This window comes from Panthera uncia, chromosome B1 (genome assembly GCF_023721935.1).
Source record: "Panthera uncia isolate 11264 chromosome B1, Puncia_PCG_1.0, whole genome shotgun sequence".
Taxonomy (NCBI): Eukaryota; Metazoa; Chordata; class Mammalia; order Carnivora; family Felidae; genus Panthera; species Panthera uncia.
In genome coordinates, this window is record NC_064811.1 from 149780398 (window position 1) to 149803832 (window position 23435).

Here is a 23435-nt window from a genome sequence, read left to right on the forward strand (position 1 = left end):
TGTCATAAAGAATTTTAATGTCTTATGTATGTGTTTTTGTTTTTCTATTTAAGATGTAAAGTCCTATTAAGAATGTTAGTAGTATCAGTTAGCTCTACTTTAATTATTACCGGTATCTTAGTTCAAAATGTATTTTATAGTTGAGAATAGCACTGTTTGCTTTTATTACAGTAAAACTTTTTTGAGAGAGTGCTACTATTTATTAAGTTTATTCCAGTGGTTCAGGTCCTGTTAAAATAATGTTGATGTGGCAATTACTAGGCTGAATCCCGCTGGGAATAGAATTCCAATAGGGTCTTTGCTCAAGTTCAGATTTTATGCAAAGCCATCTTTTCAGAATAAATGGTTACTTGTTATTTCTTGTACTACATGTAATAGTGTTAATAGCAAAAATAGTATCACAAGTTTACTTATATTTAGCCTGAATTATATGTTTGTTTAATTGATGGCATGCCAAGAAAATGAGATTGTCATCCCCTTCCAGAGGGTAATGGGGTTGGGGGGTGGGGGGCAAATTCTATGGAACTGTGACAGCATTAATATATTTTTTAAAGTCATGCTTCTTTCCATGTTTTCTTCTAGGGTCTCGGTTGTTGGTATAGTGCTACATTACCTCATTTCTCTACAAACAGTATTTTCTTATAAAGAGTATTACAAATAATATCTTATAAACAGTATTTTCGCAGATGTTGAGAGTGACTCAAAGTTTTAAAATGTATTTTTATTTGTATATGTGGCTTTCTGTGATGACAGACTTAATCACATGCCATGCAAATCCAGGCACCACTTAGGCTCACAACAGTGTAGTTATCTTCTGTCTGTGATCTTGGTTTAGCCTTCAGTCAGTCAGTCTAGCTTTGTTCCGAAGAGAAGCAGTTTTCCTTTGTTTTCTAGATCTCCCTATGTGTTGTTTTAATTCTTCTGGAAATGTGAACTCTGACCTCTTGCTTTTCTATGGAAAAATTAAACAGGCCAATCTAAAAACATAGTTTTTAAGCCTGTAGTAGCAGAATTGTTCATATAGTTCACTTTTGTGTGTTAATGCTTTAATAAGAAACAAATAGATTGTTTTTATTTTTTTGAAATTCTTGTTTCTTATGTTTACCCACTTTTTTTTTTCCCTCAAATAAAGCCTATCTAGTTGACCCTGTTTGAAGTTAGAAGAACTTTGAAGGTCATCTTTTATATTTCTATTTCATGTGCTAAAAATGAATGTGATAGAAGTACAAAGACTTTAACCACTATTAATTGGCTAAAAATGTGGTTTCTAAAGGCATGTGTTATATAAGAATGAAATCAGTAATCTCATTTATACATCTGAATATCTGTCACCATAATAATAGCTTATTAACAGAAAATATAGAACTGATGCCACTTTAATTTAAAGCCTGAAATTGTAAATGTGAAGATATTTGGACCCAATAAATATTAAATAGGTGATATATATGAGTATAGTTTAATATTTTTTAATAAGTAAACTGCCTTGTTTCTAAGCAAAACTTTAATGTTAGACTTAAGAGCTTATAACTGTAAGATGAAAGAAACATTAACTTTAAAATGTCATTTTGAAAATTATAAAAGTAAATATTGACCTTAGAAAGTTTTTTCCTTTTGACATTGTTTAATTTTTTTTCCTTTTTGTTTTTTAGGTTTGCAATTTTTTTTGGTGATGGCATGTTCAGAATCTTGGATCCCTAAGTTGAATATGTTGGAAATATTTAGGAACTCTGGAAATTATTGTTTTGTGTATATAATGGCTTACTAGGTGAATCAGTAGATTTAATAAAAAGTATATAAAAGACTAGGTATTATAATTTTGTGTTTCTAAGTTGACATGCATTATCTCAAATTGTCATCTATCAGTATTAGTGTCATTCTCTGGAGATAGTCCTATTTTGAAGATTTGGGGGTTTTTATGGACCCCGTATTTTCCCAGGCAGTTTATGTATTCCCCCACCCCTTGGGCCAGTTTGTTCAGCTCCTTTACCTTTCTACTACTGTGCAGTGTAGCTTACTTAGATCAGTGGTAATTATTGAACAGGAAGAGATCAAGTGACAGTCCTAGAGATAGTAATTATAAAATTTCAGCCTGGAAATGACCTCAGAACGGTCTGTATTCGAATATACAGATTATATCCAAATACACTTGTGACAAAACGCTGCCGATTTTCTCCTTGGATATTATTATCTAGGAACAGAAGTGCTAATAGGGAGGAAAAAGAACTGTTCAGTTTTACCTCTTCCCTCTCTCCCTTTTGTTGGGCGAATGGGTTAGGGGGAAAGTAAAATGGCCAAGAGATAGACCATGTAAATGAAAAGGAGGAAAAACAAATTTTAATCTCCAAGAAAGAATATTTCCCCTTAAAAATTCGAAAGTTAGCTCCATTCTGTGTACCTGAACATACTGTTTTAAAACTGTGGGCTCACTTTCACATAGGCCCAGAATGTCAGCTAGGGTATGCTTATGCTTAACCATAGGAATGGCTGGAGAACTTGTTATTTGATAGGAGAGTCAGACAGTCCTTGGGTGACAGTCAGTGGTTGACTTGTTCCCTGACCTGTTCCTGCTGGGATTAACAGATTTGAGGAATTTTCTGGGGCAGTTATTTTGATGGTCAAATGATACAACAGCCTCTCTACCCCTTTGACCAAAACTGAGGAAAAAATTGATTTTTAAGACTGTATTTAGAACAGCCTGAAAAAGGATCATAGGAAAAGGCTGAGGTAGTCCAGTAGAATGTTAATGTATTTGACTATTACAAGGTTTATTATTGGTAGATTATCCAATAATACGGAAATTGGTGTATAACCCAAGTTTTCATAACATTTCTATTAGAAGACTTCCAGAACTAAATACACCCTCCACCCCTTTGCTTTACTTTGCTTTGCTTTAAGAGGATTTGACTGATAGGTATATTTAATAGGTGGCACAATGAAGACATTAGATTTTTAAAAATCAGGTTACATTTTAATTTAAATGTGTGTTGCCTCTTTGCTGCTTTCCCATTACAACTGGCTTTTTAAAAACTCTCCTTCTGTGATACTTTTATCAATAGAGGTGTTTCCTCTTAGCCAATTCTAGCCACAGTATTGACTGGGCCTCGGCATTTGATATACCCAGAAGGAATTAGACAGACAGGAAAAAAGTTGGTCTATACTGAAATGAATATTTTAAAAACCTTCTTAGATTCTGAACACTTTGAGTACAAATGAAAGAGACCCAAGAGGGGGGAAAATTTAAGAGCCCAAGAATAAAAAAATGGTGGGGGTGGGGGTGGGGGATAACCCCTTACATAGCTAACTAAGGTATAATAAGGGAAGGAAATTAATTTCCTGGAGATTATGAGATAGAATATGAAATCCCTTGGATAGTAGGCGTTCTTAGACTCATTAGGGTAGTTCACACTAGCACACTGCAGTATTGTAAGGACAGTGTTATGTGATCTGGGGAAATATTAATGGATTTCCTAACACAGAGTTTGACATTTATTGTAGTGGGTTATAAATGGGTATGCAGCTCAAAAATGAATATAATTCAAAATAAGTATTGTAGATACTAGAGAAAATATTATAAAATCTGGATCTTTTGTCTGTATTTTGCAACGTTAGAGAGTAATGTAGACTACAGAGCATAGTAGAGAATTGATGGCATGACTATAATCAGTATTTGATGGTTGCTAGTATTACTAGAAACTTCTAAATAAAACCTGACATTTGTCTAATGTTGTCCTTAGTTGTACTGTAACAATTTTAGTGAGAAAATGTGTACCTTCTTGGGTCACTCTACTCCATAGTCTGGCACATCACTGTGAAAATGTAGAAATCTAAGCTCGTTTACCCAGAGAGGAATGGATCTTTGTAAATTTGGATACAGTAAGTGCGTAGGGACACACACAGAATGTGAGCCTAGAACAGTGGTTCTTGGTATTTCGGCACTTTTCGACCCCCTTTTGAAAACCTGAAGGTAACTATGGATTCTTTCCCCAGCAAGACTGCAATTTCTGAGGGTAGAGGGACCGCCCTTGGCTGTCAGGTCAGGAAGCCCTGATCTACAAGATCATCTTCATTTTACTTCTGACCTTGCTCTTGACTTTATTGTCAACTGTCTGTCAGGGGTTCTCGAATGGAGCTTCAAATCTTGAAGGACGCTTACTGCCTTACTCATTGAACTGAAGCCCCATGTCCAGAGCTCTGTAACGTAATGGAGCAGACGTCGTTCACAAAACGCTGCCCCACAAGTACAGTGGTAAAAAGAGAGCCTGAGGCATTTGTGTGTGGCACAGCCTCCTGGGTAGTATCTCCTTCCTACTGGCACAGGGGGGTTTATTCCATAGTAAGTTGAATCTTGATGTTCTGTTTTTAAAATGAGCATATTTCTTCTAAAACCTCGAATTATTATAAAGGTTTCTAACTGTGACTTTTTCCTCGTGTCATAGGATGTCACATTAATGGTGTAAAATGTGCACTTCAAATTAACATAGTTACTGGGAACCTGGGATTGTTATTTTGTGACTCTGAAATCTATAACACGTTTTCAGGGGAATTGTTGAGATGACCGGATAATTCATTCTTTATTCCTTTCAAGTTCCTGAATGTATGATTGTTTCTGAATCTTATTAAGCCATTTATAAGATGAGACAAAACTGTCTTCAGTTCATATTTTGACACAGAATGCATACATTGAATTGATCTTATTAGAAATGTGTTTTTGACAAAAAATTCTATTTGAGTGGCTCTAATCTTCATTTTGGAATCTCAGATCCCCTGCTCGTTATGTCGTTCACTGGGACTTTGCTGCAAAATACAGCTTCGCTGAGAAGGTCATCCTTGAAAAATCAAGAAATCTGAAGAAACTTACTTTGGGACTTGAGTAAAGAGACGGAAGAGCATCGTCAGAGTGACAACGCAGCACACTCTGGAAACATCTTCGACTGCACTGCTTTTGTACATGAAACAATTTGACTGTTTTATGAACTGGACCTATAGAGAGAGAAAACAGCCTCATAAAATGTATCTTTAATATAAGAAAACAGGACTCTGGCCTTTGAAACATTTCTGTCAGGACAGTTTGTTCTGACTACTCACTGAGGGAGGGAGGAGCTTGGGTCATTGAACTCGACTGAAAGTTAGTTGCCATGTATTCTGGATTTGAAGGTGTTTTTTTAATTTCCTCTCAGAATATAGTGTTTTGGGCTTTTGCACCATCTGCCTTCCATGTGCCTTTCCTGTCCCCTGAGAGAGGAGCTGGAGTTCACCTGTGCCCTGATACTTGTTCTCTGTCCTTTCTTTTCTGTACTGTTGACTTAAATGTGGGGAAACGTGGAGCAGGTAGAGGATTCCAGGATCCTGTTAAATCTATCCCGCTCTCCCTCCCAGGTAGTTGTATTGCATTTCCTTTTCAGCTCCTCTCAGTGTTGCCCAATTTTAGCCCCTCGGTTAGGTCGAGGCGGCATCAAAATCACACCTTTTGAGGCTCCCTTCCCATCGTCCTTTTTGTTCTGCCTGCAGTGGGCGGTTTTCAGTTGTGCTGCTGGGACACATGTGCTCTCTCATTTCCCTCCCCCTTCCTGCGTGTTCTGCTGGAGAGAGAAAACAGATCTAGACTTGGGGATTTGAGTTGCGTGAGGTTTGCCCCCACAGATGCACAGCACGGTGTTTAAAATACAGCCTCTTAGCTGTGCTGTCCACAGTAGTCTCCTTCATACCTCTGCTCTGTGCTGGGCATTGTCCCCTCGTCCTCTCCACCGCTCGATTCTCCTGAGGCCGGGAATGGACCGCATGGCACCATCCACACAGGGGGAACCGTAGTTGGCCTCTGTGTAAGCTTGCTAGTTCCTGAGGTCATGAGTTAACGAGGGAGCTGAAGAGTTCCCCGAGTCCTCCACCGGACTCTGGTAAAAGCAGATCATGTGCAGAGAAAGTCCTCATGCCGGAATGATTTTGAAAACAAGATTTGTCCAAAGAAATAGGCCAAATTCCAGGTTAACCGTGAACCCACATTGACTCTCCTGGTGTGCCTTACTTTCCACAAAATAAAAACCTTACCAAATGAACCCTGACATAAGTCAAATGTGGTATTACTCAAAAAGAGTTTTTACAAGTAGTTTTCAGAAACATGTGCAAATAAATATGTTTTGTATGAAAGAGTTTATACTATGTACAATAATTTTCTGATTCTTGCTCTAATAAATATTAAACTTAAGTGGTCTCCGCATTTGAGCCCTAATAGTTTGAAATTATTTTTTTGAAATTACTTTCTTGAGTAACATTTTAAGGTACACAATCTTTTTACTTTTCATGTAACGTTCAAGTGTTCTTAGAAGCTGTTGACACGTGTTTGTTTTCCACATGTGAACCTACTGTGTTGTGTCTTCAGTAAGAGTTTCTGAACCTTTGGCTGTAATTACCAAGCGCTGGGGGTTGGGCTGGCTGGAAACGCGTGTTGAGCTTTTCTGTGTATGCAGCAAACTGTGTGCAAATAAAATAGCTTTGTACCCTGAAGGAGCTTTTAGTAATTAAATTTTTATGAAACATGAGCAAGTTAGACGAGAGGAAGTGAACAAAAGGAGCTGTAAACGATGGTCTAAATTAGAGGTTTGGGAACCTTTATGGAAGGTGGCAGTGGTAGTGAGTCGGTGGGAATGGGGTGGGGTGGGCTGTGAAGTTTGGAGAGGAGCGCAAGACCCCCATCTGGAGTCAGTAGTGGTGTGGGTCGGTGCGCGTAAGCTGTGCTCCGTGGACGTGGATCCAAGGTCAAGGAAGCTTGGTAGCAGAAGTCTATCCCCACCGTTCCTGACTGATCAGCAGATGGGTGCCATGAGGCAAAATAGGAAAAAGAAAATCAAGGGTGGGGTGGGGACTTCAAAAGTTTTTTTCACTTTAAAAAATTGACCTTTTAAACTTCTGTGTCATTCTCTGTACTGTGTACCCCTGGTAAAATAAAACTCTTGCCATCTCAAATCAGTTCTCTACAGATACCCAAACCATTTTTTTTATTGACCTGTGAAATCAAAAGGCTGGGTGCTGCTGTTTCTTGGAAATGTGCAGGATTAGCATAGTCAGGTCTTAGTTGTCCATCCTACAACCCATAGATCATGGGACGCTGTTTAACGCGCCAAAGAACAGGGCATACTTCCTTCAGCTTTGCTGTAGAGTGGGAGACCCTGTCTCAAAAAAATTAAGGTAGCTGTTAAGGGGCGCCTAGCTGGCTCGGTCACTGGTAGAGCACGCGACTCTTGATCTCGGGGTCGTGAGTTCAAGACCCACGTCAGGTGTAGAGCTTACTTTTTAAAAAAAGGTAGTAATTAAAAGAACAGCTGTTATCATCCTGTTTCAACCAACAGTTGGCCGAGGACTCATTCTGGAAATCTCTTGAACAGATTTCCAGTATTTTACATGAGGATGAACTGAGACCTCCAATAATGCAAAGATCCACTACAACACAAACTGAAGAAATCATTTCACACTCCCTTGCAGATAATTTTTCAACCTGCAAAGTAGTCACAAACCTCCAAAAAATTTTACGCTGATAAGTGAGTGGCCAGAAACAATGCAATGGTTAGAACTTGTCTTATGTCTGCCTGTCTCCAACTTTTAAGATTTACTCTACGTACCATCGTCTTGCATGACTAGACTGCTTTTTAATATCCGCTTACATGCTAGCCCCTGCAATAAGGTAAATGTATAAAATGTGTCGAGGAGTGAATTTTCAAGAAAGATGTGGAGATTTCTTCCTTTGGCATCTAAAGATGAAGGTTGGTATCTTTCCTAAACGGGTGCTTGTAGGCAAGTTCAGAGGAAGTCAGTGATCTCTAGTCATGGTTCACAGCACTCCAAAGTACGTCCCTTTATCTTGGGGATATTGCAAAATTCGGAACCATATTGCTCTATTAGTATTCCACGTTGTGTTCCTTAGAGACTTTTTCTTAGGAGTCCCAACTTTGAATTATTCAACCCAGGGCTAAGATTAGTGAGGCAGACACCTGCTTTCTGTATTCCCTGGGACTCGAAAGCAAGAATGAAATTACTAAATAAACTGAGATTGAGGGATATTTTGGACTTCGTTAGCTGTGTGCTATGCATCCATTCCTGCGGGCAGGGCACTCAGAGGGCTGGTAAATTTCTCAGTACTGGAGGGCATCACTTTGCCGTGAAAATTTTGGATTAAATATTTTTGAACGTCCTCAATTTTGTAGCATAGCAGACAAAAGATTATAAATAGATACGTACTGATTGAAATCATTTTACCTAAAGTATGACATGACCAAACTGTGTAGATTTGCAATTTTGTATTTGGAAGAAAAGACACAAGTGACTTGCTAGGGGTCTTTGATGACAGTTACAAGCAGGAAATTTAGTTCTGCCTCTAATACCAAGTTACGTGTTTAGTCAAAATAATACCTCAGAACTTTTCCGTTAGGATTTTCTTTAGCCCTTGAGTGGCTCTTGTGGCCTGTCCAGGCCCCCTTTTTACCTAAGAAAGCCGCATCAGAGAATGAGTTACACAATTTTAAAAGCCCCATTTGTGGGATCTTCTGGAAAACACTAAAATACATCACTGTAGGATAGTTTCCCTCTTTGAGAAACGGGGAATTATCCTTAAGTGAGAGGCCAAACCAAGGCGAAACAGGTGGTTCACAGATGGCTTGGTCTGTGTCTGTGGCTGCCTTCAGCACACTTCCGGTGTGGGGGCTGAGTGGCGGGGGGGGGGGGGGGGTGGAAATGTGGCAGGTGTTGGGAGAATGGCTTTTCACATCTACTAGCGTAAGCAATTCCTGTTTGCTACTTTTTATGTAACATCTTTCTAAGGAGTCATTGTAGCAAACCGTAGTTTCTCCCTTCCCCCAGATTAGAATTTTGTGATTTATGTTTAAATTAAGAAGTAAGGTTAACTCCATAGCTGCCATTTCCTCAAACAAAAGCAAAAAACCCAGCAGCAGCTGACCTAGACTTCCATCTTGTACTCACTATTATGTAAGTCCTAAATTCTGATTTAAAAAATGATAAATTTGGGGCGCCTGGGTGGCTCAGTCGGTTGAGCGACTGACTTCGGCTCAGGTCATGATCTCGCAGTTTGTGGGTTTGAGCCCCATGTCGGGCTCTGGGCTGACAGCTTGGAGCCTGGGGCCAGCTTTGGATTCTGTGTCTCCTTCTCTCTCTGTTCCTCCCCTGCTCACGCTCTGTCTCTCTCTCTCTCTCAAAAATAAAGATTAAAAAAAAAGTTTTTTAAGTGATAAATTTGGTCTGAAGCAGAAAGAGTGTAATAAGCCTTTTCTCTAGTCTCTCACCCTTCAGATCCTCTGGCCCCCTATGGTAGTGAGGCCGGTGACCACCTGAAAGGTTTGAAATTGAGAGCAAGAATTAGAAAAAGATAACAGCAGGGGGCCTGGGTGGCTCAGTCGGTTAAGTGTCCAACTTGATATTGGCTCAGGTCATGATCTCACGGTTCGTGGGATCTTTCATAAGGGGGTCTTAGGAAGAAAGGCCGGGCAGAAGCAGTGCCAGGAGCTGAAGCCCCAGACTGAGCAAGGTCCAACTTACTGGTGATTAAAATGAAAGAGATCGTGGAGGCCCCCTAAGTTCATGCTGAAGAGTAGGGGTTCAGTTCTACAGGCAGGAGGGGACCTGTCCTCTGTGGCTTTGCTCATGTGGGACTTTCATCTGAGTATGGTCCAGAATTGTTGGCCCCTGTGGGTTCTCAGTTTATCATCTCGGGCAAGGGAGGAAAGAGAGAGAAGTTGATTAGTGATCATTCCCTCTCTCCTGTCTCTCAATACTTTTCCAAAATGCACATAACTTTTTCCTCATAAAAAGGAGATGATTTATAAAAATTCACACTGTGCAGAAAGTAAGAGTAGAGTTCGCTATCTTACTGCTAATATTCTGATCATCAGCAGTTTCGACTTCTACATCATCTGTGCTAACAGCCTCCTTGGTAAGGGCTGCTGTGTGTGGATGCAACCATCTCACTCCCTAGTGCTGGAAGTTAGGTGGTCTACAATTTTCATTATTCATGTTCTTTTCATTTTCTCACTCTTGCAAACTTGGTTTCCCGTGAACGTCCTTATGCATAAGATCTGCATTTACCCAGTTATCTCCTTGGTATAAACAGAAGGACACCTCAAAAACTTGGGATGCCTAGAGTCACCTGGGTGGCTCGGTTAAGTGTCCAGTCCCTGATTTCAGCTCAGATCATGATCTTGGGTTCTTGGGATCAAGCCCCGCGTCAGGCTCTGTGCTGGCAGTATGGAGCCTGCTTGGGATTCTGTCTCTCTCCCTCTCTCTGCTCCTCCCCTGCTCATGCTCTCTCTCTCTCTCTCTCTCTCTCTCTCTCAATAAATAAACAACAAAAAAGTTTGAAATCTAGAACTGAGGTCCACAATACCAGAATTTAGTACAGACATTACCATTGAGCAGTTTGTGTGCGTGTGTATGCCCACATGTGCACTTTTCAGAGCACTTTAGTGGCAACTTCCGTCTTGAGATCTGCATAAAACGTTGCGAGGTGGGTTAGTGGAGATGATGGTCGTTCCTTCGGGTGGGTGTGGGGGGCTCCCATCTCTCCTCAGCACTGCTGTCACATGGCAAGTGCCTGCTGCTCACAAAGCACATTTGCAATCAGCTTTCAGAACATCAACTCCAAGGCCAATGCCAACAGAAGCTTTTGGAATACACGATGATTAGCACACATGATAGCCAAACTAAAAATGGAACTTTCCGGCTTCCATGCATGAAACTGCTTTGATTCCAAGTTTTCCTATTTTAATTAGGCAGATCAAAGAGACAACACGTTTTTCTGAGAAGTTGAAAATCATATGGCAAACCGCTCTATTTTTCAATGTAGGAAGACTTTACAAGGGTTAAGTGTGAGCGATGTTCATTTTGGTTCTTTCAGGGGAAAGTACCTTCTGGAAGTGGTCTAATTGGATCCCTCGGTGGTGGTCTTCTACCCAGGCCCCCCTCCCCAGCCATTTCTCGTCCATAAGATCTCTGGATGGTTCCTGGATTAAACCACTGTGTACTAAACGTAATGAGAACTCAGAGCTAAAGACTCCTTGTCCTGTTATGTAGAAGGCTTGGTTTAGGTTGAAGTCATACGTTCCATTCTTTCTTCTTAAAAATGAGCCCTACTTGGGGTGCCTGGGTGACTCAGTCGGTTGAGTATCTGACTCTCAATTTTGACTCAGGTCACGATCTCATGTTTCGAGGGATTGAGCCCCGAATCAGGTTCTATGCTGGCAGCGCAGAGCCTCCTTGGGATTCTCTCTCTCCCTCTGCCACTCCCTCTCTCTCTCTCTCTCAAAATAAATATATAAACATAAAAAAGAGAGACAGAGAGCCCTACTTAACAAATTGTGGCTCTAGCACTCCTGTACTCAGCAACCAGGCCCCTTAGCATACTCCCACTCTTTTGTCTCAGGGCCTTTGCACTTGCTGTTCCCTTGGCCTGGTCTGCTCCTCCCCAGATGCTCACATGGCTCTCTCCCTTGCTTCTGTTAGCTCTCTGCTCAAACGTCTCCTCATCAGAGAGCCCTTCTGACCCACCTGTCTATCTAAAATAGCATCTCATTCCCTCCCTCCCTTATTTCCTCACAGCAGTTACCCCACGCTGAGAGCAAAGATTTGTCTCCTCCACAAAGCATAAGCTCAGAGATGGCAGGCCTTTTGTTTTGTTCCTGGCTGTTCCTTCAAAACCAAGAACAATACGTGACCTATGTTAGAAACTCAGTAAATGTATACTTTTTGAATGAGTGAACAAATCCCCCCATGTTCCTACCTAGGGACGTGTGAAGACACTTGGAGCTTTCAAACACCAGAGGAAAGTCAAGGACTTGGGGAAAAGGAGCAGTGATCTCAGGGCGGGATCTCTGTGTCGGGCTGACCTGGCCCAGTGGCGCCATTTCTGCATCCAGCTCCTTCTCTAACTGCATGTTCACGTGGAGCCATGGCTTCTTTCTTTCTTTCTTTCTTCTTTCTTCTTTTTCTTTCTTTTTATGGAACGCTTCACGAATTTGTGTGTCATCCTTGTGCAGGGGCCATGCTAATCTTCTCTGCATCATTCCAATTTTAGTATCTGTGCTGCCGAAGCGAGCACGAGCCATGATTTCTAACATTCCCCACCCCACCAAGTGGAGGGTGACTTGTGCTAACAGTAGGCACTGCCTTTAAAAAGCATTTCAGTGGGGGAGTCTGGGTGGCTCAGTTGGTTAAGCGTCTGGCTGGATTTCGGCTCAGATCGTGATCTCACAACTTGTGATTTTGAGCCCTGCATCAGGCTCTGTGCTGACAACATGGAGCCTGCTTGGGATTCTCTCTCTCTCTCTCTCTCTCTCTCTCTCCCTCTCTTTCTGCCCCTCCCCTGCTTGTTCTCTCTCTTTCAAAATGAATACACTTTTAAAACTTAAAAAAAAAGCATTTTAATGGATTAATACATGCAATAGATATTTACAGAGCAACAACTACGGTCCCAGGCATTGTGCTAGAGGCCAGGGTTATAAGAGGCCACAAGACACTCAGTGAGCTGACAGTTTTTCAGTATGAGTTTGGTTGGACAAGATCGCCCTCCTGCCACCTCAAGCTAAGAGAAGAGCCCTGAAAGAGGGGAAGCTTTGCCCAGTGGGCAGAAGGGCTGTGTGGGGCGGAGCCCAGGTGTCGGCGGGCAGGTGGGCTTACTGTGTGGTGTCAGGGTTTGGCTTTAGCTCCCCCAGGGCTCAAGAGGGAGGAAGCTCTCTGTATGCTTGTTTTCTACTAGACCACATCAATAAAAAAAATTCTTAAAACTACCACGTTTTTTGGTTTTGGTTAGACTTCTGTGGACTAAATTCAGAAGCTAGCAATAATTTTAAATATTTCCATGGGTGACTCTTCGAGAAAGTTCCAAAGCCAGAAAGTCTATTTAAAAACAACTTTGGAAACAACAAATTTGTGTTTCTCCCCGCACTTAAGATTCAAAAGAAAGAAGAAGAGCAACAACAAAAACTTTCTCCACCAATGCAAATAGACTAAAATATAAGGAAACAGGAACTCCAGGTGATTTTTCTCACTTATTGAAAGCAATAAATAATGAGTCCTTTAAATACTCTACGAGAGGTATCTTGAACTTCTCTGTAAGGAATATTTCGCTGAAAAGGAGTGTAATGCAAACATGAATGACCATGTAACCCTACCCTGTATGTAACTCAGGGATTTGCGCAGAGGCATAGTTTTTGGCCTCTAGTTATGTAATTACTGAAATACAGTTCTATGGTGCTTTTACAGTGTTTTAAGGGGGAGACGTACACGGCACTCAGATCATCAGGTGAAACCAAAGACTGGTAAGAATAGGGCCTCCTTTTCATTTCACTTTGTTGTATCCTGTCCACTGGGTCCTGTAGCTCACATTCTGGCTCCCTCTTTCTCACTCTCTCTCTTTTTAAGTGTTTTATTTTATTTTTGAGAGAGAGCGAGAAAGAGAGAGAACACATGCGTGCACATGTGGGAGAGGGGCAGAGAGAGAGGGAGACAGAGGATCCGAAGCGGGCTCCAAGCTGACAGCAGAGAGCCTGATATGGGGCTCGAACTTACGAGCCACAAGATCCTGACCTGAGCCAAAGTCGAATGCTCAACTGCCTGAGCCACCCAGGCACCGCTTGGCTCCCTTTTTCTCAGAGTGTGTGTGTGTGTCTGTGTGTGTGTGTGTGTGTCAGAGACAGAGATGGAGACAGAGACAGACAATAACGTGGGGACAAAATTCAATTGCAGATTCAGACTCAACTATTTCTGAAGTGAGACTTGGGAATGATTCTGCTTTTCTAACGAGCCAGCTGGTTAAGCCGGTACAACTGGTTCACAAACTCCATGGAATAGTAAGCCTCTTAGCCTACCAGGAACTTTCACATGCATTTTTTTTTTCATGGAACTTTGTAACTATCCTGTGAGTTGAGCACTGCTGGTGGCACCTGCTTTTATACATAATAGGGCAGGTCCCAAGAGGCAGATTGCCTAAACAGAGCTTGATGCTAGAACCCAAGCTTCCTAACGTCCCATGGAGTGTTTTTATTAAGGGAGCTCTAGCTTGGTGGTTGAGTCATGAATACGTGGGGAGTGGTGAGGTAAAATTAAAATTTTTGGAAACCCAAAAGAGAAAATGCACCCTTTTGTTATTACTGTTGTTATGATGTCCCCTGAGGTCTTAGAGCCAGCGCTAATAGACTGGGAGATGGTCACATGAGAGTTCTTACACTTGCCATTTTTAGGCAACAGGAAGACAGCAGGTGGCGAGTGTCCTTCTGGTGACAAACTTAACTATCTTTGGGAAAATGGGATTTAACTTGACTGTAGGCTGCCTTCCATCTACCGGATGGAGCTAGAACTTGAGAGCTGGGTGGCTTTGATTTATGGAACACCATTCCTGTCAGATGGTACAAAGGATGTGCAAATCATATGCAAGTGGGCTAAATCTCACTCAGAATTTGCCAACCGGAAACACAACGTCTTGATTCCAGCTGGATTTTAATGTGATCTTGGGGTAACTTTCAGTGAAGTCTCCACTAGGCTTACTTTTAGCTGAGAAATAGCTAAATCCTGTCAAATGCAAGAAAGGTCCGAACATGGAAGTCCAGAGTGGCATTTGTGACCGTGGGTCCTTTACCCCGTCTGGGGAGAGGAGCCCCAGCTGGCCTTGGGGTAAAGTGAGTCTCCTATGGTCTTTCACTTTCACAAGTTCTCTTTCTTTCTTTCTTTCTTTCTTTCTTTCTTTCTTAGAGGTTACTTTCTTATCTGTGTTGGTCCAACCTTCTTCCTTTTCCAAACTGTCCCTCTCAGGCATTTGCTGCTAAGCAACGCAATGGTATAGAACAATTGGATTCATGTGGGATCTTGATTCAGTTCAAAGACATGATCACCTTGATTTTGGTGTTCTAAGAGTGTCTTGTTATGCACATAATACCTGTTCACTGCAAAAATTTTGGAAATTAACAGAAAGTGTAAAGGAAAACATTGCTATACTCCCACCATTCAGTGATAACTATTGTTATCATTTTGGTAAGTATCATTCAGGAACATATTTTACCAAGTTGAGATGATGACGCTATTAAAGTTTTGTTTTGTTTTACTACTTAAGTCTTGTAACCTCCTCTTTCCCATGAGTATTAGAGTGAATGTTTTCCCAAGTTCTGAAATATTATTGAAGAGGTTTTCATTGGCTTGCTAGTTTGTTTTGCGGGTTGGTGTACCATCAGATGGATGCGTTCTAGTTTATGCAGTTCTCCCTTATTGATGAACGTGTAGTTTGTTGCCTGTTGTTTAATATGTTATGCTCCGAGAGAGAATCCTTGCAACGAATCTTTGTGCACATCTCTAATTATTCTTTTAGGATAAATATGGAGAAGTGGAATTACCAGCTCTAAAGATATATGTAAAATCGTTGTTGGATAAATGATGCCTTTTGATAAATGCTACCGAGGGTGTTCCAGAGTGGTTGATCCAATTTATATCTTCAACCAACAGTGCGCTCTGGCTGTTTTGGGGTATTGTGTTTAAACTGCCTCTTTGACAGTTCAAAATCCCTTTGTTTTAATTTGCATATATTTGATCTCCCGGAGACTGAACTGTTTACAATTTCTTTCTTTTCCTTTGACAAATGCCTCTTAGGTCCGTGGCTCCTTTTTTTTTTTTTTTTTTTGGAGTTTTATTTTGTTGCTGATGTTGTTTTTCAATGATCCTTAAAAGCTCTGTCTTGTACACATATTTTCCCTCATTTGTTTTTTTTTCACTTTGATTATAGTTGTTGGTTGACATTCAGCAAGTGTTATGCTTTCACCTAGTTGGATTTTTCAATCTTTTATTTTAGGCTTTCTTTCTGCTTGAAAATGTCTTCCCAGTCCTGAACTAAAATAGGCTAGTGAAGGTAGCTTTACCTGTACACTTCATTGGAAGACGGTGGAATTAGAGATTGGCAGAGTGTTGAGGAAAACACAACCACTAATGAAATGTGATCTAGTCTTAACCAGATGTGTACCTCAGAATCCTGTTAGAGCTTTAAAAAATTACCAGTTCCTGGGACACAGTCCAGTACCACTGAATCGGAAACTTTAAAAAAAAGGGGGCACCTTGGTGGCTCAGTCAGTTAAGGGTCTGACTTCAGCTCAGGTCATGATCTCATGGTCTGTGACACAGTTTGAGCCCCACATCAGGCTCTGTGCTGACAGCTCAGAGCCTGGAGCCTGCTTCAGATTCTGTGTCTCCCTCTCTCTCTGCCCCTCTCCCACTTGCGCGCGTGCTCTCTCTCTCTCAGATAAATAAATATTAAAAAAAAATCAAAAAAAGAAACTTAAAAAAAAAACCTTACACAAATCCACAAAGTTAGAAAGGATCAGAGCCAAGTTGCATGTGATTTTTTTTTTTTTTTTTTTTTTGCTTTATTTCACAAAGTTATAAAGGTTAAGTGCCAAGTTTTTTTTTTTTTTTTTTTTTTTTGCTTTCTTTGAGCATTACATTTTATTAGCGTACCGGGTGTATCTTGTCTTATGCGTTATCTGTTAACAATGAAGATCAAAATGCTTTTGTGAGGAGGGGAATTCAGAACAGTATGCTGTGTGGGGTGTTCTGCAAAATTACAGCGGTTCTCTGAAAGCATCAGTCTCATGAGTTCCGTGGCTGATTCTGCCTTCCGTGTCTCTACACTATGGCAAGTAGACTTTTTTCAAATTCGAAGTGACAGTATATTTACAAATGTAATGTATTTTGAAGAATATCTGGAATACGTAAACTATATTAGAAGATATATTTACAAATTGCAAATGTTAACACCTTGTATTTGTATATATATATATATTTTTTTTAAACCAGCATTCGTTATTCTTTGATTTACAGTAGTATCTCATTTGAAAATGGGGTATGAGCCTGCAAATTAGCATTTACAACTTGGGAAAAGAAAGTCAAACCAAAAATGGCCAATTTGACATCTCTGTACAAACTTGAACTATGTTCATTGGTTAACATTGAAAATACACTCTTATTTCTGTAGCCTGGAACTGCTTCATTAAAAGGTTTTACTTTATAAGGGGGCTGGTTCCTGGGTGGCTCAGTAGGTTGAGTGTCCAACTTCGGCTCTGGTCATGATCTCACAGTTCGTGGGTTCTAACCCCGTGTGCCTGGAGCCTGCTTTGGATTCTGTATCTCCCTCTCTCTCTGCCCCTACCCTGCTCGCACTCTGTCTCTTAAAAAGTAAGTTTTAAAAAAAGGTTTTATAAGGGAATTTTCCTATGAATCAACCTATTTGTTTTAGTGTCCACCCCATAAGCAGCATTTTGGGTTTAAAAAAAATTTTTTTTAACATTTATTTTTATTTTTGAGAGACAGAGCACAGCAAGGGGGCAGGCAGAAAGAGAGGGAGGCATAGAATCTGAAGCAGGCTCCAGGCTCTGAGCTATCAGCACAGCCCGACACAGGGCTTGAACCCACAAACTGTGAGATCATGACCTGAGCTAAAGTCAGATGCTTAACTGACTGAGCCACCCAGGTTCCCCTTAGCATCTTGGATTTGAAGGAGAAGGCAGTCAGCCTGTATGAGGTGAGAGGGAGGGCATGGAAGGACCTTGGCTTTGGGAAAGGAACTTAGTATCTCAGAGCCTCAGAAATGGTGGTGGTGGTGATGACGATGGTGATGACAATGATTGTGGTGGTGTCACTTCATTGGGGAGCAGGCATGGTAACATAAGTCTAGCATGTGGTGGCTAGCAACAACTTTGTTACTGTTGGTCCCCCCATCCCTCACTCTGTTCACTGCACTGGATCAGTTAAAGGAAGATGTTTGGGGGTAAGGGGCAGGAAGCAGAGGGTTCTAAGGAGGTTTCTATGTTTGAGGTCCCCTGATCAGTTTGAGAAATTATATATGCTCCAAACAAAAAGTAGTATAAAGTGCTAAAGTTAGTGTTACAGTTAATACATTTATTTTTTAACTAGATTTACTTATTTATTATTTTTGAGAGAGAGAGAGAGAGAGAGAGAGAGCACGAGCAGAGGAGGGGCAGACAGAGGACCTGAAGTGAGCTCTGTGCTCACAGCAGACAGCCTGATGCAGGACTCGAACTCACAAACCGTGAGATCATGACCTGGGTTGAAGTCAGATGCTTAACTGACTGAGGCACCCCGGCGCCCCAATAGATTTATTATTTATAAGAAATCAAAAACAGGAGAGACAGGTGTGGCCTAAAGAGTTACTATGCTCTTTTGTATATCATTTTCATGTAAAAAATGCTTGAACCAGATTTGAATGCATCTTAGGTAATTTCAAGAAGGAGGAGGAGAAGGAGGAGGAGGAGGAAAGGTCATGTTGCTAAAAGTCTATTATAACTAAGAAGCTAAGAGTATGTGAAAGGGTCTTAAGTGCTGGCAGGACAAAACCCAGTCCGTGGTCTGGCACAGGGGACAAGGGACGCACCAAACTTGATGCCAGACGAGTTTTTCTTGCATAAGCATTTTTGTGCCATGGTTGAAGTTATGACTTGAGATAAACAACGGATGAGAACTCTGAGGTGGCAGACGGTGCTGCAGGACGGGCCACCGTAGCCATTGCAGGGCTATGGGGTGCTCAGACAAGCAGCCAGGTCAGGTCTCCCCACATGGTGAGCCCCAGGGCCGCCCATCCAAGGTCTCCTCGTAGCACACAGCCTCCTATAAGACGAGGGAAACGACTGGCTGGATTGTGCGGTCTTCAGGTCCATTTCAGCTCTGACATTCCAGGATGAAAAACCAATTTATTGATTATTGCGGGCCAGAAAAATTGAAAGAGGTTGAAAGGGATTCTGAGTTCTTTTCTGGCTGAGGTTCGTCCAGAGGCAGAGCAAAATGAGCTTCTTGATCACCATCCAAGAGGAAGAGTTTATCTCTGGACCTCTTTCCAGTCTTCTTGCTGATTTCTGCAGGGCAGAAACACGGCCAGCTCTTGGCAAACTTGTGAACTAAGAAATTTCTCCCCCTAATCTGTTATCCCCTTTGATGTCCCTGACCCCCAAGCACAGCGCCCCTCATATCACACCTGGGGTCCCCGCCAGCCACCCCAAATTTAGAGGGGGTCTCAAAGTAAAAAACGTTCCACGTACAAAGTCCATAGTGCTGTTTGTACACTTAACGCTCTTCATTCTGCTCGACAGATATTTAGCCAGCATCTATTGTGTACAAAGCACTCTGCTCGATTCTTGGGCAGTAGTTTTCCAACTACACGTTATCGCCCATTAGTGGGCTTTAGTCTCAATTTAATTGGCTCCAACCAGAATTCCAAACGTAAGTAGAAAACACATCAAAGTGTCTCACACATAGTAAGGCTAAGCACTAGTTAATAAAACATTTGCTTCAGTTTTACATTTGTAGATGTGTGTGTGTGTGTGTGTGTGTGTGTGTGATGAATGTCCATGGAAAATGTATTTCTCACTGCAATATAGTTAGAAAAGTTTAAAAACCAATGCTGTGGGCTCTCAATCCCTTAACTGCAACTCCATATTCCAAAACATGAAAATCTTTTCTTAAGTTTGGCACAAGTTCATTTGGCAGCAAAATATGACCCAAAGTGATTTGAGGATATTTATAGTCTTTCTCTCACTTACTGCAAATATTTGTACGCTTAATTGCAGAATGGAGTCATACCTTTGACCCCACTGGGCATGTTGCACTCAATTACTTTCCTAAGGGCCAAAAACTTATGAACCATAGCACTTTCCACAAGACACAGTGGATCTATATAAGGGATATAGCAGTTTTCATCCATTGGGCAAATATTTATCGAATGCTTACTATGAGCTTGGTATTGTGCTGAGTGTTAGATATGGAAGGAAGAAAACTAGTATGAGATGAACTCCTGCAAAATTTCACAATCCCATAGGCGAGATAGATTTGGGGCCACCAGAGCTGAACTTCAGTACTCTCCTTATACCTTTCTTCTCGCTGCTAGTTCACTCAGATCCTTGGCTGCAGAGATTTCTCTGCTGATGGCTTCTAAGTCTCCTACATCACATTTCTAACCTGACTTCATAAGGGCACTTCAGCACATTTAAAACCAGACTCCAAACTACTTCCTTCTATATTTCTATATCCTTAGAAGTACCACTGTCCACCTCACTTGGACACAGCCTTACTCTTGTCCTTGACTCTGTCATCCAGTTATTGTTCACTTCTGTTGATTTTTTTCTGTTGGTACAGATGCGAATTACTACTTCTACCTGAACGAATGGTCTGGAAGAGTAGTTGGGAAGAGCTTGCAAGTGTCATAGGATCATAAAGACCTGGGCTCAAGTTGTATCTCTTCCCCATTCTGGCTGAGGGACCTTAGGCAAGTCACATAGGATCAGTTTTCACATCTAGAAAATGGAATTGGTGATATATATTTTATGACTCTTATAATTAAGAATAAAAATATATTCACTAAAAACAATATTAAAAGATAAGTCACAGGCTGTGTGCAGATATTTGTAGGGCATGTAACTAACATAGGGTTAGTATTCAGAATTTACAAAGAACGTTCTTCAAATCAGTGAGGGAAAAAAGATCAGTATTTTTAAATGGGCAAAAGATACGAACAGGCAGTTTCTAAGGTGAAAATCAAAAGACCAGTAAATATATAAAAAGATGTTTAATCCCATTAGCAATCAAAATTTTAAAACAATGAAATACCGTTTCACATCTATAATATAGCCCAAAATGTAGGCAAGCACATCAAGCAATAATAACTCATATTGCTGGTGAATGTGTAAATTGTTCCACCCTCTATAGAGGGCAAGTTAGCAATATCTAATAAAGTTGATGATATGTATACCCACCACTCAGCAATTCCTTTGCCAAGTATGTCCTTTACAGCTTTGTTTTTAATGACAAGAACATTAGAAATAACAAAAGCATACGTTAAAAGGAGTCTGGATATTCATTCCATGAAATACCATACAGCAATTAAAGTGAATAAATTTGAGCTACATTTGTATCACCATGGATAAAGCTAAAAAGAAAGTTGAGTGAAAGAAGCAAGCCACAGAATATTGACAGTATGAAAACATTCATGTAAAAAACATTAAAGTATGCCAAACAATATTATTTATATATAGTAGGTATATGTGGGTGCATGTACCTGCATATGTATAGGTGAATATATACCTAGCTTATGAATAAGTGTATATCTAGCAAAAAATACTAAACTGTGCATGAGAATTCAGTGCAATAGTTATCTTGGGAAGGAGAATGGAATGGAGAAGAGTACAGAGAGGGTTGCAGTTGTTAAGTGATTTACTTCTCAGAAAGAAAATGAAGCAATGAATGCAAAGTGTTAAATTTTGACAAAGCTGAGTGGGTATATTATTGTTCCTTGTATTGTGCCCTTTACTTATATGCTTGAAATATTTTATTTTAAAAAAGCATTCAATCCCAGTCTGACACTCAGTGAGAGTATAATAAATATTCCTTCCACCCCATTCAGAAAGTTTCTAAGGCTTCCTTTCACCTGAGTAGTTGAGTACCATTCCCTCCAACTGGCCCTCTAGATCAGATGAGGTCTAAACTGCCTGGGGAGGCAGTCTTGACCCTCCAGTCCAGTCTGTATTTCCAGCTTTATGCTCTAGCACTTTCCTCAATGGACCTGATGTTTCAGCCATGGGATCCTAGGTCATGCTTGATGATTTACTGCCCCTTTGTCTTGGTTTGTGTGGTTTTCTTGGCTGGAATTCCCTTATCCCTTTTTTTCTGGTTATACAAACCCAATCTTTTTTGCACCCATCTGTCCGCCAATCCATCCATCCTTCCATCCATCCATCCATCCATCCGTCCATTCATCCATCTATTCATCCATCCATCCACTGATTCATCCGTTTATTGATCATCTTTTATGTGCAAGGTACATACAGCGTAGCCTAATCATAAAGTAATCACAACTTTCAGAAAACCTCCAAAATCCCGTATACCTCTAATATGGTATTTATCATATTGAAATTTACTTTATCTTGCTAGACTAGGCACTGAAGGGCAGATACCATTCTCTTCATTTTTAATGCCTTGCACTTATAGAAACTCATTAAACACTGGTTGAAGAAATAAATGAATTTCAGATTATATGTCCAAAACACTGAAATCAGTATTAAGATTGTGTTTTAATCCTCATTACTTGAATTTAAATATTTAGTGTCTTTAGCTCACTGATTTTCATACTACTACCATTCATGCACTCCCTTCCATCTTTGTCACCTGAAGGAAGGGAGGACGTTCTACCTCAGCCATTCTGTCTTCACGTTTTCTGAAAACCCAGACTCCAGTGCACCAGGCATGATCTCACCTCTCTAGGGACTTTGCATTTAGTTAGAGAGGAAGACAGTGCCACAATAAATTAGTTAACATGACAAGACAGTATGGGGTGTGGGTCAAATAATTGGTGTTGACATCATGATCTGAAATCGTCTTTAATGAAACAGCTTGTTTCATGCTTGGCTGTGTAAGTCTGGTTTTGAGATTCATTCTTCTGCAAAGGGATCTGGGTCAGATTTATCATTTTGTGTCAGATTGGGTTTCTGTAAAGTCCCCCCACTCCCATGCTTTTGGCTCAAGTAGATATTTAACAACATCTCTATTATATGTAAACTGATACACAGGTGTGGATTTTAAGATGTCTTCTGATATCATTTCAGAGATGGGAGCCCGAAATATCTTTCTGACCTGACATTGAATGGAATTTTCTTTGCACTTTTTCAAGACAGGTGTCTGTGAATTCTTAAAGCTACTAGCCTTCCTCACACCTCTTCCTTTCCAGTACACTCCTGGAAAACAATTTTCAATCTGACAACAGCTATACTTTATGTTTCCAAAAAACAGATCTCAGGCTGTTTACTTGTTTTCATGGTTATTCCTTATCCAGGCAGGCTGTGTGAAAACTTTCGTTGGAGAGTCATTATATGGACTTCACTCTTTCCCGGACAGAAGCCGCTTCTCTGCCTTATGCCTCTGCTTGAATATTTCTAGTGGTGGGAAACTCAGAATTTCTCATTGTTAATGACCTTTACATGTGGAATTAGAGACTCATGGGTTGTCTGAATATAATGGGAGAGTTGGCTTCCAGCAGTGGGGCTCACAGAGCATTCCAGGAAGACCTCATCCTCCTCTGAAGGTTCAGGATATGCTGGCAGATCCCAATTTTTTGGGACAGTGGATCTATTGCGTCTTCTTTTGAGTCAAGAATTATTGGAGTCCTGGCTTCAAGAATGCTGGTCATAGTCCTCTAAGATTATTGTGAATGAATGTTGTCTTCTGAGGGGCAAGAATGGAATCTAATTCTGGCTGTCTGATTGGGGGTGGGGCAAGAAGAATGAGCATAGAGGTAGAGGAAGAATTTGGGCGCCTGTATACATCTTGGACAGGAGACCAAGTAACCAGGTAGAAGCTGCAGGGACCCTGACAAAGTCCTCTTAGCAGGGACAGGCTGGTCGGTG

At 40.9% G+C, this 23435-nt stretch overlaps 1 protein-coding gene and 1 non-coding gene across 7 annotated transcripts in view; one reads left to right on the plus strand and one right to left on the minus strand.

Annotated features, from left to right (window-relative positions):
- XKR6 (XK related 6) overlaps positions 1-5030 on the plus strand; it is a 94535-nt gene extending 89505 nt beyond the window's left edge. For 5 of the 6 annotated variants that reach the window (XR_007457963.1, XR_007457964.1, XR_007457965.1 and 2 more), the window contains one exon: positions 1650-5030. The gene's annotated coding sequence lies outside the window, so the exon portion shown is untranslated. The remainder of the gene's footprint in view (positions 1-1649) is intronic. The other variant, XM_049631381.1, reaches the window with a different exon arrangement.
- A 6957-nt stretch (positions 5031-11987) lies between these two features.
- On the minus strand, positions 11988-12094 carry LOC125924065 (U6 spliceosomal RNA). The gene has a single exon (XR_007458251.1). It is a non-coding gene; the product is annotated as a U6 spliceosomal RNA (small nuclear RNA).
- Between the last annotated feature and the right edge of the window lie 11341 nt (positions 12095-23435).